This window comes from Rhinatrema bivittatum, chromosome 3 (genome assembly GCF_901001135.1).
Source record: "Rhinatrema bivittatum chromosome 3, aRhiBiv1.1, whole genome shotgun sequence".
Lineage (NCBI taxonomy): Eukaryota > Metazoa > Chordata > Amphibia > Gymnophiona > Rhinatrematidae > Rhinatrema > Rhinatrema bivittatum.
The window spans coordinates 229,396,077-229,414,293 of record NC_042617.1 but is presented as its reverse complement, the minus strand read 5'-3'; the positions used below and the strand labels follow the sequence as shown (position 1 = coordinate 229,414,293).

The 18,217-nt window shown below is 49.3% G+C and overlaps 1 protein-coding gene across 1 annotated transcript in view; it reads left to right on the top strand.

Annotated features, from left to right (window-relative positions):
- THBS2 (thrombospondin 2) overlaps window positions 1-18,217 on the top strand; it is a gene marked incomplete in the record, with an annotated part of 874,147 nt that overhangs the window by 647,832 nt on the left and 208,098 nt on the right.

The window sequence follows — 18,217 nt, the reverse complement described above, 5'->3', positions numbered from 1 at the left end:
CAGTTCTTGCCGGTCCTATAATCCAAAGTTAAAACAGCTAGCAGAAGAAGGTGCCTGTTATAGAAATAGAAGTTTAAAATTCTTTTGTAACCCCTGTTTGTAGTAGAGTCCATATACAGAGGCTCTGGGTTCAAATTAGTCTGTAGTCCAACATATGGTACAGTAGATCAGCAGGATGAAGGCTTCAATAGTAAATGCTGACCTTGCCTTTCTGTGAATGTCACAGCTTACTTTTTCACACAGATCCAAGCTGCTTCTTTAAGGGATATCACTATAATCTCCTCATGGAGAGACCAACTTCTAGAATTTAGGCTGACGGCAGAGATGACACTTCCAACAAAGTCCAGTTTATTTACTGGAGTAGAGATAATTACAAAGTCCACATTACAAAGTCCACATATGCTAACTTCATAAAGAAGTTAGCATATCCACTTCTGCTATAAAACAGCAGTCTTCAGCACTGTCAGATGAAAGTGAATTTTCCAAATATTTCGCATATAATTAGCATCTACTCTCTTACTCCGTATTTTATAAAAGTAAAAAATACATGCATATTTTCACTTTTGCACGCACATATATATGTGGGAAAAAGGGGGCTGACTAGAGGCATTTCAGGACGGGGCCAACAGTTCCAATGCACAATTAAATTCTGGAATTTGTTGCCAGAGGATGTGGTTAGTGCAGTTAGTGTAACTGTGTTTAAAAAAGGATTGGATAAGTTCTTGGAGGAGAAGTCCATTACCTGCTATTAATTAAGTTGACTTAGAAAATTTCCACTGCTATTACTAGCAACAGTAACATGGAACAGACTTAGTTTTTGGGTACTTGCCAGGTTCTTATGGCCTGGATTGGCCACTGTTGGAAGCAGGATGCTGGGCTTGATGGACCCTTGGTCTGACCCAGCATGGCATTTTCTTATGTTCTTATGTTCTTGCTATTTTAAAAGACACACGTGTACATTTTCCAACTTACTTGCATATTTTTACACTTGCTATTTATCTGGCATAAATGAATTTAAATATGTTTATTGTATAGTACTGACTGGATGGGAGGTCTGGGTAATCTGAGGGCAATTGAGGCTGAAGTAGGAAGGTCTGGGTGAACTGGTGGGTGAACTGGTGGAATAATTGGTAAACTGTTTAATTTCATTTCCGCACACATGTTTTAAAATTGGCCAACTTAAGTGAGTAAATTGTGATTTATGCGAGTAAATCCTACTTTAATTTTATGTGTAAAATATACGCACATATATTTTTAAAATAGCTGGAAAAATACATGCATTCAATGTATTGACATAAATTATTTTAATGTATTGCATGTATGTGCGCATAAGCCTACATATGCATATAGTGGGATTAAGATACATGTATTTTATAAAACATTCAAATATCATGGGGTGGATTTTAAGAGCCCTGCTCGCCTAAATCCGCCCAAATCCGGGCGGATTTAGGCGAGCAGGGCCCTGCGTGCCGGTGAGCCTATTTTACATAGGCCTACCGGCGCGCGCAGAGCCCCGGGACTCGCGTAAGTCTCGGGGTTTTCTGAGGGGGGCATGTCGGGGGCGTGTCGGGGGCGGGGCCCGAACCGCGCAGCGTTTTCGGGGCGTGTCGGGAGCGTTCCGGGGGCGGGCCCGGGGGCGTGGCTACGGCCCGGGGCGGTCCGGGGGTGTGGCTGTGCCCTCCGGACCCGCCCCCAGGCCCGTTGGCGCGTGGGGCTTTACGCCTCCCTCCGGGAGGCGTAAATCCCCCGACAAAGGTAAGGATGGGGTTTAGACAGGGCCGGGCGGGTGGGTTAGGTAGGGGAAGGGAGGGGGAGGTGAGGGGAGGGCAAAAGAAAGTTCCCTCCGAGGCCGCTCCGATTTCGGAGTGGCCTCGGAGGGAACGGAGGTAGGCTGCGCGGCTCGGCGCGTGCCGGCTATACAGAATCCATAGCCTTGCGTGTGCCGATCCCGGATTTTAGCAGATACGCGCGGCTCCGCGCGTATCTACTAAAATCCAGCGTACTTTTGCTTGCGCCTGATGCGCCAGCAAAAGTAGGCCAAATTGCGCGGTTTGAAAATCTACCCCCATAAGCGCGGGTTATAAAATACTATGATAAAACTACATGTGGCCTTTATACTGCCATATGTAGTGGTTTTGCAACTCCATAGGTCTTCTTGCTCTATTCTACATAGACCTGTTTGGGTGAGTGATTTTGTTTCTCTTCCTAGAAGGAAGTTATTTTTTTACATTGCATTCTCTACTGCATTGTTTCCCTTTCTTTGTTGCCTATTGTCCTCACTCTCTTTCTGTTTGATGTTGCATGCCCCGTCCACGCCCGGCCCATGCACGGGCCTGCTCACCTCGTTAGCTCCCCTGCAGGTCACAGGTCAGCCTCCCCAGCGGCAGTTGTGAGCACCTCCAGGCCTTGGCGCCCTGCGGCAGTGGTCGCCGGGCCTTCCACTGCGCACCAGGCCTCACGTCAGAGTTCGGCATCCTCAGTGGCATTGGTCATGCCCCCATGTACAAGCGCGCAGACCACCCAGCCTCTTGAAGGGCCAGGTGCGGGTCCTAGCTTTGCGGCACGCCCTGATTGAATGTACGATATAAGGAAGTCCCTGCCTGCACTTCCTTGCCTTGGCAATCGGGTTGGCACTGTAAGTGTACTAGTTTGCCTCTGCATTCACAGTCTTGTTCCAGCCTTGTTCCAGCATCCTACTGTTCCAGTGTTCTACTGTTCCAGTCTTGTCCAGCATCTTTCTGTTCCAGCGTCTGTCTGTCCTGTCTCCCCAGGTAGTACCCTCGGACTGTCTTTCTGGTACTGACCTCGGCCTGTTCCTTGACCTTTTCTGCTCGCTGCCTGGATCCTGACCTCTGACTGCCTTGTGACCTTGTCTGACCTCTGGAACTTCACCCTTGCTTCATTGACTACTCCTCGGACTGATCCTCGGATTCTGACCCCAGCATCCAGACCCAAGACGCCCATGCGTCATCGAAGTCGACACCTCTGGAATCGGAGCAGGAGCCATCTTAAGTCAGTTTTCTCTGAAGGGTAAATTGATACCTTGTTCATTCTTCTCACACAAGTTCTCTCCTACAGAGCAGCACTACACTGTTGGAGATCGAGAACTTCTAGCTGTCAAGTTGATGCTCCAAGAGTGGCGCCCCTGGTTGGAAGGGGCACAACATAAATTTATCATTTTCACCGACCATAACAATCTTGAGCACCTTAAAGAAGCTCAACTCTTGAATCCTAGACAAGCCCGATGGGCTTTTCGAAAATGAGTCACTTCACTCCCTTGCTGCTCATGGGCACACCTCTCTACTACCTCTCCAGGAGACCCTGCGAGGCCCACCTAAGTCCAAGCGACCCGGGTCCCTACGGGCTCCACCCGGGGGGGGGAACCGCGGGCTCCCAGTGGTGAAGCTCATCCTAGCCTATGTCTCCTCCAGTGCTCTACCCCCTGGGGGCAGGTGCTTCCTGGTCCCTACCAGGGAGCCATTCTACACTGCTCCAGGACATGGGTCCACCTCCAAGCGCAGCAGGTTGCCAAGGCCATGGACTCGGCGGAGTCCCAGCCTCCAGGGCCCTACCGGGTTTGGCCGCCACAGTGAAAGAACATCATCAAGCTTTGGAATCGCTAGCCTCTTCGGTGGAAGAGCTTCATTCCCAGCTGCGAGAATTAGCTCTGGCCAATCCCATGGGCCTATCGGCCTGTATGCTACCCAAAGCATCATTGGCGCTCCCTACACCTCCTCGATACAATAGGGACCCACGCTTCTGTCGTGGATTCCATCGGCCCCAGAATTAGTCAAGTTGTTCCTGAAACATATTTTCTGTCTCCATGGACTCCCAAAGGAAATCATATCCAACCGAGGACCACAGTTTGCCGCCAGGTACTGGCGCTGTTTATGCAAAATGTTCAACATTGCCTTGAATTTCACGTCAGCCTATCACCCACAGGCCAATGGTCAAACTGAAAGGACCAACCAGACCTTGAAAACATTCCTTCATTCCTACGTGAATGACCAGCAGGCCAACTGGTCCGATCTGGGCTGAGTTGTCGCATAATACCCACGTTTCTGCTGCAACTGATGTATCTCCGTTCTCTGTGGTACTCAGGCGCAACCTCGGTTACCACTTCCAGTTCCTCTGACTGTTCCCTCTCCAGCCACGCAATTCATAGCCCACACCATTCGCCATGTGTGGAATCAAGTCAAAGCACGCCTTACCCAGGCCGCTGAGCACTCCAAGCGCACTTCTGATGCCCATAGACGACCCGCTCCACTCTTCCGTTCTGGTCAGAAGGTGTGGTTAAGCACCCAACACAAGGTTGAGACTCCCTTCTCATCGCCTGGCTCCCATGTATATCGGCCCATTTCCAGTTCTTTGAAGATTGGGAGCTGTGTCTTATCAACTGCAGCTACCTTGTGCCATGGGCATCCAGAACACATTCCATGTCTCCCTTTTGAAGCCTTTGGTCCTCTCCTGACCCTCTTGCAGAGATCCTTCACCTCCGTGGATCTCTACCGAACCAGATTCGTCACTCCAGGTAAGAGAGGTCCTCGACGTCCGTCGACGTCGAGGCAGATGGAAATACCTCTTAGCCTGGGAGGGTTATGGGGCCAAGGAGAACTCATGGGAACCATCCCATAACATTCTTGATAAAGATCTCCTCAGGACTTTCCACAGGACCTATCATGAAAAGCCATGGCCGCGTAGAGGGAGGCCAAGAAGGGGGGGTACTGTTGCACACCTCGTCCGCACCCAGCCCGCGTATGGGCCTGATCACCTCATTAGCTCCTCTGCAGGTCACAGGTTGGCCTCCCCAGTGGCAGCCACCAGCACCTCCAGGCCTCTGTGTCCCGCGGCGGCAGTCGCCAGGCCTTCCACTGCGCACCAGACCTCATGCCGGAGTTCGGCATCCTCAGTGGCGTTAGCCACGCCCCTACATGTGCATGCGCGTACCGCCCAGCCTCTTGTAGGGCATGGGGCAGGTCCTAGCTCCACAGCGCACCTTGATTAAATGTATGATATAAAGAAGTCCCTGCCTGCACTTCCTTGCCTTGGCAATTGGGTCGGCACTGTAAGTGTACTAGTTTGCCTCCGCATTCACAGTCTTGTTCCAGTCTTGTTCCAGCGTCCTACTGTTCCAGTATCCTACTGTTCCAGCCTTGTCCAGCATCCTTCTGTTCCAGCTTCCATCTGTTCCAGCGTCTGTCTGTCCTGTCTCCCCAGGTAGTACCCTCGACTGTCAGTCTGGTACTGACCTCGGCCTGTTCCTTGATCATTCTGCTCGCTGCCTGGATCCTGATCTCTGACTGCCTTGTGACCTTGTCTGACCTCTGGAACCTCACCCTTGCTTCATTGACTACTCCTCGGACTGATCCTCGGATTCTGACCCCGGCTGCCATTGACCACGTCTCCTGATTCTGGCTTTGTCCCTTGCCTTGTCATTGCCTATGCTGTACTGGCCTTCCTTGGTTCTCCAGACTTACAATCTAGTGACCGACCACATTCCCTTGCCGCTCGTGGGCATGCCTCTCTACTACCTCTCTAGGAGACCCTGCGAAGCCAATCTAAGTCCAAGCAGCCCGGGTCCCTACGGGCTCCACCCAGAGGGACTGCGGGCTTCTAGTGGTGAAGCTCATCCTAGCCTCTGTCTCCTCCAGTGCTCTGCCCCCTGGGGGCAGGTGCTTCCTGGTCCCTACCAGGGAGCCATTCTACACTGCTCCAGGACATGGATCCACCTCTAAGTGCAACATTTGAATACTGCTCCCAATTAATTTTTGGGCTAGTACTTTTAATATGACCAGAAACTCTGTTTCTCTGAAGGTCTCAGCTGTAATGTAAATAGTCTTAACCATCTGATCAAATGGAAAAAGATACTTGATGATGCTAAAAAATCCAAAGCAGACTTAATTATGCTTCAGGAATCACATTTGTCTGGGAGTGAAGTCTTAAAATTAAAAGTAAAATGGATTGGTGGAAGCTGTTTTTCTGTTCTATAAAGAAAAAGAGTAGTGTGGTAATACTTTTTAGGAAACCTCTGAATGTCCGTATTTTATCAAAAGAATCAGACACAGTGGGCAGATGAGTTAAATTAGAAATTCTTATAAATCATGTTAGACTCTTGTTGCTAAATATCTATGCTCCAAATGTAAACAATCCAGACTTTGTCAAAGTACTGGCATCTAAACTGCTAGAGTGTGGTAATACTCCTCTTATCCTAAGATGTGATTTCAATCAACCATTGGATTTAACATTAGATAGACAATCCATTTTCAAGCCAGCCAGAACCAAAACACTCAATGCAATACAGTGAGCTCAGCTAAGTGCAGTGTATAACCCACAGTCGGACACGGGTTACATAGGCGCTAATCCACTCCCTAATGCAATAGGGGATTAGCACCTATTTAACGTGCGTCCGACAGAGTGAATGGGATAGCACTCATCACATGCAAATGCATGTGAATGAGGCTATTACTCATTCACTCCAATTGCAAAAAAATAAATGTGCATTGAAGACAGACGCCAACATGCTCGGCGTCAGTTTTCATAAATCGCCGGCTGCGTTATGAAAATCAACACCAATAAACTCGGCATCGGTTTTCATAACTGGTGGACTGCAGTTATGAAAACCGACGCCGAGTTTATCAGCATTGGTGTTCATAACCGGCACACCGCCGGTAACCGCGGGGTCGCGTTAGCAAAGAGGCGCTAGCATCAAGCAAGCAACTCTAGCGCCTCCTTGCTAACACGACCCCCCCTAATTATAATATAGCATGGCACCGTCTTTGCAGGCACCATGTGCACATTAAGAAAGCAGGCGCTGGCTTTTTAGCGCCCGCTTTCTGTGCTTTTTTTTGCATCAGCCCCAATGTTCTTAAAGACTTGCAAGTAGAAATTGGCCTCATTGACCCTGGGTGGGTCTTACATCCTACAGTGAAATATTACACTTTCTTTTCTTCCCCACATAAGACCTATTCTCGTATATATTATTTTTTTAATCTCTAAGTCTCCTATGCCTGAGATTTCTATCATGGAACTTGTGCTTATATTAATTTTAGACTATGCTGCAATTACATTGTCTCTCTCAATATTAACTCCACATTACAGATCTTCTGTTTGGTGATTCATTTCTGCATTATTGAAGGTTCTATCCTTGCAAGCTCAGCTTTGTGACTCCATTATGAAATATTTTATTATCAATTAAACTAATGCCCTTTCTGTATCCCAATATGGGATTCATTTAAAGCATCCATTAGAGGTACAATCATTATATTCGCGGCTCATTATCATAAAGCCCGGAAAACTGAGACTTTGTTGCTAGAAATAGAAATATTAAAATTGCAAACAACATATTAATATGGGCTCAACAGATATTTTGTTCCAACTTAATAGATTAAAATACAAATATAAAACTTTACTCAGTCAACAAGCAGGTAATCAAATGTTTGCAAAAAGGTGAAATATTTTTCTGAGAATAATAAATCCGAAGACTTATGGCACAACATTTGGTTGTAAAGAAAAAATAGAACTAAAATACATGCTATTAAATAGGGGTGTGCATTCGTTTGCAACACATTGGCAATCCGCAACGTATAGGTCCATATTCGTTTTATTCGTGGGTTCGCGAAACGTATCGCAATCCCCCACGAATACAAACATATCATTAGTTTTATCCTTTTGGCTCGCTCACAGTGATTTCTTAGTGGCCGTTTGAAATAGGTGAACGCCATGTGGGTGTATCCATAGCAAAAAACCAGCCCTTTCCTGTGAGTCATTAGTGACTTCACAGCCCTGTCATAGAGTGGGTCAGACAGGTTGGCAAAGAAACCAGAATGCAACCTATGAGCGCTAAGCATTTTTCTAATGCAGCGAATTGCCGCTCTCACTCAATACTCTGTGATACTGTTCCTGATGACCCACCACCATATATATACATTAACCACGCAGCGTGCCACACACTTTCTTTGCAGGGGTGGTCTGGGGAGGAGGTCTGTGTAAGGTGATTTCACTCAGAGCAAGTCTGAGTGTAAGAAGATAAGAAATTGCCATGCTGGGTCAGACCAAGGGTCCATCAAGCCCAGCATCCTGTTTCCAACAGAGGCCAAAACCAGGCCACAAGATCCTGGCAATTACCCAAACACTAAGAAGAACCCATGCTACTGATGCAATTAATAGCTGTGGCTATTCCCTAAGTATAATTGATTAATAGCCATTAATGGATTTCTCCTCCAAGAACTTATCCAAACCTTTTTTGAACCCAGCTACACTAACTGCACTAACCACATCATCTGGCAACAAATTCCAGAGCTTTATTGTGCATTGAGTGAAAAAGAATTTTCTCCGATTAGTCTTAAATGTGCTTCTTGCTAACTTCATGGAATGCCCCCTAGTCCTTCTATTATTTGAAAGTGTAAATAACCGAGTCACATCTACTCGTTCAAGACCTCTCATAATCTTAAAGACCTCTATCATATCCCCCCTCAGCCGTCCCTTCTCCAAGCTGAACAGCCCTAACCTCTTCAGCCTTTCCTCATAGGGGAGCTGTTCCATTCTCTTTATCATTTTGGTTGCCCATCTCTGAACCTTCTCCATCGCAACTATATCTTTTTTGAGATGCGGCGACCAGAATTGTACACAGTATTCAAGGTGCGGTCTCACCATGGAGCGATACAGAGGCATTATGACATTTTCCGTTCTATTAACCATTCCCTTCCTAATAATTCCTACATTCTATTTGCTTTTTTGACTGCTGTAGCACACTGAGCCGACGATTTTAAAGTATTATCCACTATGATGCCTAGATCTTTTTCCTGGGTGGTAGCTCCTAACATGGAAGCTAACATCATGTAACTACAGCAAGGGTTATTTTTCCCTATATGCAACACCTTGCACTTGTCCACATTAAATTTCATCTGTCATTTGGATGCCCAATCTTCCAGTCTTGCAAGGTCCTCCTGTAATGTATCACAGTCTGCTTGTGATTTAACTACTCTGAATAATTTTTTATCATCCGCAAATTTGATAACCTCACTCGTCGTATTCCTTTCCAGATCATTTATATATATATTGAAAAGCACTGGTCCAAGTACAGATCCCTGAGGCACTCCACTGTTTACCCTTTTCCACTGAGAAAATTGACCATTTAATCCTACTCTCTGTTTCCTGTCTTTTAACCAGTTTGTAATCCACAAAAGGACATCGCCTCCTATCCCATGACTTTTTAGTTTTCGTAGAAGCCTCTCATGAGGGACTTTGTCAAACGCCTTCTGAAAATCCAAATACACTACATCTACCGGTTCACTTTATCCACATGTTTATTAACCCCTTCAAAAAAATGAAGCAGTTTTGTTAGGCAAGACTTCTCTTGGGTAAATCCATGTTGACTGTGTCCCATTAAATCATGTCTTTCTATATGCGCTACGATTTTGATCTTGAGAATAGTTTCCACTATTTTTCCAGGCACTGAAGTCAGGCTCACTGGTCTATAGTTACTCGGATCGCCCCTGGAGCCTTTTTTAAATATTGGGGTTACATTGGCCACCCTCCAGTCTTCATTACAATAGATGATTTTAATGATAGGTTACAAATTTTAACTAATAGATCAGAAATTTCATTTTTTAGTTCCTTCTGAACCCAAGGATGCATACCATCTGGTCCATGTGATTTGCTACTCTTTAGTTTGTCTATCTGGCCTACTACATCTTCCAGGTTCACAGTGATTTGGTTCAGCTCGTCTGACTCATCACCCCTGAAAACCATCTCTGGAACTGGTACCTCCCCATCATCCTCATTAGTAAACACGGAGGCAAAGAATTCATTTAGTCTTTCTGCAATGGCCTTATCTTCCCTAAGAGCCCCTTTAATGTTATACTCGTGGACCCTTGGGCTGGTTGGGACAGAAGATGGTGTGCTGTGTGCTCTGCATCAAGTGTCCCAACCAGGAGGCAGTTCGGAAAGCCGGAGTGCTTTGAGACGCTGGACCACGGAGGAGTCCTATGCGACCAAGAACTCTGTAGCCACTGGAAGGAAGGCAGGCGTTGGACCCCGGAAGTCGAAGATTCTTCGCCCTGGAGACTGGTACTCCCCTGGGAGGAGCCCTTAGGAGTCCAGCCGCTGGGACTTGTGGAGATTCACCCTGGAAGCCGAAGTCCCCCCAGGAGGGGCCCATAGGGACACGGCCGCTGGGACTTAGGCGACTCCCCGACAGTGGAAGATGGTCCGGATGCAGGCGCCTCCTGCAGGTTGTGGGTTCCGGACGGCTGGCGCCTCCAGCAGGTCATTGGTATCCAGAAGTCGGTCCAGGAGTCTGAATCCAAAGAATGGTCCACAGCCAGTCCAGGGGTCGGTGTCCAGAGAGCGGTCCAAAGCCAATCCAGGGGTCAAAGTCCAGCGAGCGGTCCAAAGCCAATCCAGGGGTCGAAGTCCAAAAGAAGCAATCCAGTAAGGAGGGCAAGGCAGAAGCAGGACGAAGAGAAGAACCAGGAACACAGCTACAGCAGGCCGAAGACCAGGAACCTTGTTGCAAGGCACAGAAGAGAGCTAGTTGCAGGGTACTTGTACCCTGAGGGCGTCTGATGTCATTCCCGGCTCAGCTGAGGTATTTCCCGCGCTGGCCCCTTAAAATGGGGCTCCTCCCCGCGCGCGTCATGTGGCAGGGCCAGCCGCGTCGGAGCGTCAGCGTCTCTCCCGAGTAGGGAGAGTCGCGCTGGAAGGCCTGCTGGCCCGGGGCCTGCTGCAAACACCCTGGGGAAGGCTCGAAATGGCCCGGGCCACCCCCGAGGTAGGTGAAGGGACCGGGGCATGGCCCGGAACCGCAACAGTACCCCCTCTCCTATGCCCCCTCCCAGGAGGACTGGGTTTACTTGGGTGATCCAAATGGAATTGATGGAGGAGGTTTTTGTCCAGAATATTTACGGCGGGTTCCCAGGAATTCTCTTCGGGACCATAACCTTCCCAGGAAAGAAGGTACTCCCAACGCCTGCGATGATGCCGTACATCCAACACGTCTTTAACTTGATAGATGGCATCTTCCTGTGCCATAGGTGTGGCTGGTGTGGGTGCCTTTTTATGATACGGGGAAAGGACCAAGGGTTTCAACAAGGAAACGTGGAAGACGTTGTGAATCCGGAGCGTGCATGGAAGTTAAGACGGTAGGAGACAGCCCCAATCCTGTCCTTAACTGCGAAGGGTCCAATGTACTTAGGGGCCAACTTCATTGAAGGAAGTCGTAGACGAAGGTATTTAGTACTTAGCCATACCTTCTCACCAGGAAGGAACACTGGGGCTGGCCGTCGCAACCGATCGGCCACTTTCTTCATGATAACCGCCGTACGCTGGAGTCTCTTCCGAGTGGAATGCCAGATCTGGTGTAACTGTCAGGCAGTGGTTTGCACGGTGAGAGAAGGCACATCTACTGGTACCGGTAAAGGAGGTCGCAGGCGTCTGCCATACACCGTGTAGAAGGGGGACTTGCCAGTGGAAGAGTGCTTGTGATGATTAAAGGAAAATTCTGCCCACGGGAGCAAGGCCACCCAGTCAACTTGTAGGTCTCCCACAAAGGCACGAAGGAACGTCTTCAAGGACCGGTTTACCCATTCTACTTGCCCATTAGCTTGTGGATGGAAAGCGGTGGTGAAGTCAAGCTGAACCCTGAACTTTTGACACAGTGCTCGCCAATATCGTGCCGTAAACTGAGAACCCCTGTCCGAGGCAATGTGGAGAGGAAGTCCATGAAGGCGAAAGATATGTCGCGTAAACAAATTCGCCAATTCAGGCGCCGAAGGTAGTTTAGAGAGGGGCACAAAATGGGCCACCTTGGAGAATCTATCTATGACAACCCAAATCACCGTCTTCCCCTCTGAGGCAGGCAGATCTACAATAAAGTCCGTGGATAAGTGAGTCCATGGTTCCGTGGGAATCGGCAGAGGCTGAAGAAGATCCCAGGGGCGACCGACAGGAGTCTTCTGTTGGGCACAGGTTGGGCAAGAGTTAACGTAGAGGCGAACATCTTTCTTAAATTGGGGCCACCAGTAATATTCTGAGAGTAATTCTTGGGTCCTGGCTACTCGCGGGTGACCGGCTGTCAGAGAGTCGTGTGCCCAGGAGAGAACTTTCTTCCGCAGTCTGAGGGGTACCACAGTCTTCCCTGTCGGTACCGTGTTGGTAGCCGCGAGGAGCACTTTGGCCGGATCAAGAATGTACTGTGGTGGGTCTGGTAAATCTTCCATTTCAGCGGTACGGGACAGAGCGTCCGCTCGAACATTCTTATCGGCCGGCCGGTAGTGAAGACGAAAATCAAAGTGGCTGAAGAATAGAGACCACCTGGCCTGCTGGGGGTTAAGACGTTGGGCACGGCATAAGTATTCCAGGTTTTTGTGGTCTGTATAGACAATCACCGGCTGTTGAGCCCCCTCCAACCACTGGCGCCACTCTTCGAATGCCAATTTAATGGCTAGTAACTCTTTATCCCCTATTCCGTAGTTCTTCTCTGTCGAAGAGAACTTCCGAGAGAAGTAGGAACAGGGCAGGAGCTTCCCCCCACGGGATACTTGACTTAAAACAGCCCCGACAGCCACATCGGAGGCATCCACTTCCACGATGAATTGTCGTTGGGGATCGGGGTGCCACAGGCAAGAATCCTGGAGAAATGCCTCTTTAAGTTTCTGGAAGGACTGTAGGGCGGCCGTAGTCCAATTCCTTGTGTCTGATCCCTTCTTGGTAAGTGCTGTCAAAGGTGCCACCAACTGGGAGTACTGTGGGATAAATTGCCGATAGAAGTTGGCAAACCCAAGAAACCTCTGCAGCGACTTCACCCCCACCGGTTGGGGCCAATCCTTTATGGCAGCGACCTTCTCAGGATCCATGTGAAGTCCCGTAGAGGATACAATATACCCTAAAAAGGGTAACGATTCTTGTTCAAATAAACATTTCTTGAGCTTTGCGTAAAGCCGATTGTCACGTAACTTCTGTAAAACTCGACGAACGTCCTGGCGATGTGTCTGTAGAGCTTTGGAGTAAATTAGTACGTCGTCAAGATAAACAATTACTGATGTGTGTAACATTTCCCGTAGAACCTCATTCATGAGGTTTTGGAATACTGCTGGGGTGTTGCAGAGACCGAAGGGCATAACCCCGTATTCATAATGTCCGCCTCTAGTGTTGAACGCGGTCTTCCACTCGTCTCCTGGGCGAATTCTAACAAGATTATAAACCCCGCGAAGGTCTAGCTTGGTAAATATCCTGGCCCCCTGTAGTCAGTCCAAGAGTTCTGGGATCAAGGGCAGGGGATACTGATCCCGCCGGGTAATACTATTCAAGCCCCGGTAGTCTATGCAGGGTCGGAGGGACCCGTCTTTTTTCGCCACGAAGAAGAAACCTGCCCCGGCTGGGGAGGTAGATGGTCGTATGAACCCCCGATCTAGGTTCTCCTGGATATATGCCGACATGGCTTCAGTCTCCGGGAGGGATAATGGGTAGACCCGTCCTCGTGGCGGTGTGGCTTCCGGGAGAAGATTAATCGCACAGTCAAAGGGGCGATGCTCCGGAAGGATCTCGGCCTTCTCCTTGGAGAACACATCATGATAATCCTGATAGTAAGGTGGCAAACCCAGCGTAGTGGTCCAGAGAGGAATCGATGGCAGAGTAACCTTGGCTAGGCAGGAATTAAGGCACGCAGGCCCCCAGGATGCTAGTTGAAGAGAATCCCACGCAATCACGGGTGAGTGCTTCCAAAGCCAGGGTAGGCCCAAGATGACCGGGTGCATGGACCGCTCTAAGATGAAGAAGGAGATCTCCTCCTGGTGCAGGATGCCAGTGCGAAGAATGAGTGGTTCGGTGCGGGTGGTGATGACTCCAGGAAGTATTCTTCCCTGGATAGAGGACACGTGGAGGGGTGGTCTTTGGGGTTGTACCCTGATCCGGAGTTGTTGGACCAGCTCCTGAAGAATGAAATTACTAGGGATGTGAATCGTTTTTTGACGATTTAAAATATCGTCCGATATATTTTAAATCGTCAAAAACCGTTAGGGCCACGATACAATACCAATTCCCCCGATTTATCGTCAAAAAATCGTAAATCCGGCAGGAGATCGACTGCAGGAGGTCGTTCAGCGGGGGTCAGGAACCCTCGCTGAACGACCTCCTGCAGTCGATCTCCTGCCGGTGCCATTTTCCATACGGGGGGGCCTTCTGACCCCCACAAGACTTGCCAAAAGTCCAGCGGGGGTCCGGAACGACCTTCAGCAGTCGAATCGTGTTGGTCTATGGCCGCCGCCATTTTGCGGCGGCCATTTTGCAAAATGGCGCCGGCTGAAGACGACGCGATTCAATAGCAGGAGGCCGTTTCGGACCGCCGCTCTACCCCAGGGTAATTTAAGGCATTTGGGGGGGGGTTTAATTTAAAGGGTCGGGGGTGGGTTTTCGGGGGTTTTAGTGTGCCGGTTTTCCTGCCCTCCCCCTTCCCCCGATTTAGCTACGGACCGCCGCTGGACCCCAGGGTAATTTAAAGCATTTGGGGGGGGTTCGGGAGGGTGGGGGAATTTAATTTAAAGGGTCGGGGGTGGGTTTTAGGGGGTTTTAGTGTGCCGGCTCACGATTTTAACGATTTTCACGATACTTTACACACCTAAACGGCAACAATATGATTCCCTCCCCCTCCCAGCCGAAATCGATCGTTAAGACGATCGAGGACACGATTCACATCTCTAGAAATTACCCCCTGCTCCCGAGTCAATCAGAGCTTGTGTGTCGAACTCCTCCTCCGGGAGGATTAGGGTCACTGGCACAAGACATGGGGAGTCAGAAGCGGTATGACCTAGGGTTAGCTCCCCGGCTGTCCCTAGGTCCGAGAGTTTCCTGGACGCTCACTACATTGCGCTAGGAAATGGCCTCTGCCACCACAGTACAGGCATAGGCCTAGTGTCCGACGTCTCCTTCTTTCTTCCTGGGAGAGATGCCCCCGACCCACCTGCATGGGCTCGCTGTCCTGGGTCTCTGGGGAACCAGACTGGGAATTCCCACTGCGTGGAGGAGTAGGTCCAACTAGTCCCAGCCTAAAAGTCGGTTTTTTTTTCTCGAAACCGGCGCTGGATGCGACGGTCCACACGACCTGCGAGGTCAATCAGAGCGTCCAGATCATCGGGGAGATCTCGGGCTGCCAATTCATCTTGGAGCTTAGGGGAGAGGCTCTCCAGAAAAATGCCGTGCAGGCTGTCGCTCCCCCAGTTTAATTCAGTGGTGAGAGTTTGGAATTCTACAGCGTATTCTGCCAATGGACGCTTCCCCTGACGTAACTGGAGTAACTCCGAGGCAGCAGTGGACTTGCGGGAGGCTTCATCAAAGATCCTTCTGAAGGCAGAGACGAATTGCTCCAAGTTGTCCAGGCAAGAATCTTGACACTCCAAAAGATTGGAGGCCCACGCCAAGGGCTTCCCGTCCAGTAAAGAGATGATAAAGCTGGTCTTGATTCGGTCTGTCGGAAATTGAAGCGGAAGCAGGTTAAAACGAATGTAGCACTGGTTCAAAAACCCTCGACATAGTTTTGCATCTCCTGAATACCATAAAGGTACCGGCATCTGGATGGGAGCTATAGCAGCGGCGGAAGCCCCTGTTCCTGGTACCATGGAGCTGGCAGCCATGGCTCCTTCAACCCGGTCAGCTAACCTCTGTACCATTGTCGTCAGGGCGTCAAGGCATGACTGCTGTTGTTGCAGCCTTTAGGCGATACCTGGGATGGCTCTCAAGCCGGCTAGGTCCGCCGGGTCCATGGCCTTGCAAACTGTTATACTCGTGGACCCTTGGGCCGGTTGGGACAGAAGATGGTGTGCTGTGTGCTCTGCAGCAAGTGTCCCAACCAGGAGGCGGTTCGGAAGGCCAGAGTGCTTTGAGACGCTGGACCACGGAGGAGTCCTATGCGACCAAGAACTCTGTACCCACTGGAAGGAAGGCAGGCGTTGGACCCCGGAAGTCGAAGATTCTTCGCCCTGGAGACTGGTACTCCCCCGGGAGGAGCCCTTAGGAGTCCAGCCGCTGGGACTTGTGGAGATTCACCCTGGAAGCCGAAGTCCCCCCAGGAGGGGCCCGTAGGGACACGGCCGCTGGGACTTAGGCGACTCCCCGACGGTGGAAGATGGTCCGGATGCAGGCGCCTCCTGCAGGTCGTGGGTTCCGGATGGCTGGCGCCTCCAGCAGGTCGTTGGTATCCAGAAGTTGGTCCAGGAGTCTGAATCCAAAGAATGGTCCGCAGCCAGTCCAGGGGTCGGTGTCCAGAGAGCGGTCCAAAGCCAATCCAGGGGTTGAAGTCCAGCGAGCGGTCCAAAGCCAATCCAGGGGTCGAAGTCCAAAAGAAGCAATCCAGCAAGGAGGGCAAGGCAGAAGCAGGACGAAGAGAAGAACCAGGAACACAGCTACAGCAGGCCGAAGACCAGGAACCTTGTTGCAAGGCACAGAAGAGAGCTAGTTGCAGGGTACTTGTACCCTGAGGGCGTCTGACGTCATTCCCGGCTCAGCTGAGGTATTTCCCGTGCTGGCCCCTTAAAATGGGGCTCCTCCCCGCGCGCGTCAGGGGGTGGGGCCAGCCGCGTCGGAGCGTCGGCGTCTCTCCCGAGGAGGGAGAGACGCGCTGGAAGGCCTGCAGGCCCGGGGCCTGCTGCAAACACCCCGGGGAAGGCTTGAAATGGCCCGGGCCGGCCCCGAGGTAGGTGGAGGGACCGGGGCACAGCCCGGGACTGCAACATTTAAACCCTCTGCCATCTAATGGTCCAACCGACTCACTCACAGGTTTCTTGCTTTGGATATATTTTAAAAAGTTTTTATTATGAGTTTTTGCCTCTATGGCCAACTTCATTTCAAATTCTCTCTTCGTCTGTCTTATCAATGTTTTACACTTACCTTGACAATGCTTATGTTTTATCCTATTTTCTTCAAATGGATCCTTCTTCCAATTTTTGAAGGATTTTTTTTTTGGCTAAAATAGCCTCTTTTACCTCACCTTTTAACCATGTGTCTCAAATCTGTATTCAATTGCAAGCTACAACGATAGAAAAAGATATTTGTTCGATTTGGCTGCAGTGCCAGCTGCTAGCCCTGTTTTATTTTTACTTCAAATTTTTTTTATTGATCTGAGATGGTCTCTGTGCTACTGAGAGAAGCTGCTAGCACTAGCAGTGGCATTTTACCCCCTGGGGTCGGCTGCAAGCAGCTTCTTGGTGTTGTAGGTGGGAGAAATATTCAATTTGTAGCTAGTTTGATAGAATTGCTATTGAAACATATATTTCATCGATTTTGCTGCTGTGCCAAGCCAGGCTGTTTTGTTAATTGGCATAACTGCAGTGTGGTTTTTTTTTGTTTTTTTTTAATTGAACTCACTGTCTCTCTATGCTCTTTTAATCCAAGAAGGCATTGCACTGGGCATCAGTAACAGTGGACACTGGGTAGTTTTGCAGACCCCAGTTGTTGTGCCTGTTGCACACCTTTGGGTACATTTGGTGATGTTCGGACATCCTCAGTTCGGTACTCACCCATATGTGACGACTACCATCCTGCTTGTCCTATGAGAAAGCAAATGTTGCTTACCTGTAACAGGTGTTCTCACAGGACAGCAGGATGTTAGTCCTCACGAAACCCGTCTGCCGCCCCGCGGTGCTGGGTTCGTAACATTTTATTATTTTATTTTTCAACACTGCCTGTAGCTTTTAAATAAGACAGAAGGGGAACCCCTGCTGGCTGCAGGGTTAGTGCCATGCTGGGCATGTCCAGTAGGGTCCAGTCAAAGTTCTGGAAACTTTGACAGAAGTTTTCCGTGATTGGGCTCCATCCTGTGATGTCACCCATATGTGAGGACTAACATCCTGCTGTCCTTTGAGAACACCTGTTACAGGTAAGCAACATTTGCTAACTCAGCGGTCAGAGTAACAGATAAGTATGAGAAAAATAAATGAATAAAATAAATAAAAAATAAAGTGCTGATTGGATGGGCCGTTTGGTCTTCTTCTGCCGTCATTTCTGTGTTTCTATGTTTCTATATAGAAGAATATCCATAATGCTTTGCTGTCCTTGTTTGGCTCAATGAGAACAAGCTCCTTTGATATGCTCAGAAAAAAGTGACCTAAATTGTCCCTATACTTTACTTGCATGGCGTAATAAATACAACTATAAACAGAATAAACAGAAGGCAAGGAGTAAGATTTTTTTGAATCTGGTCAAGATGGTGTTTAGATAGTGTCATGCT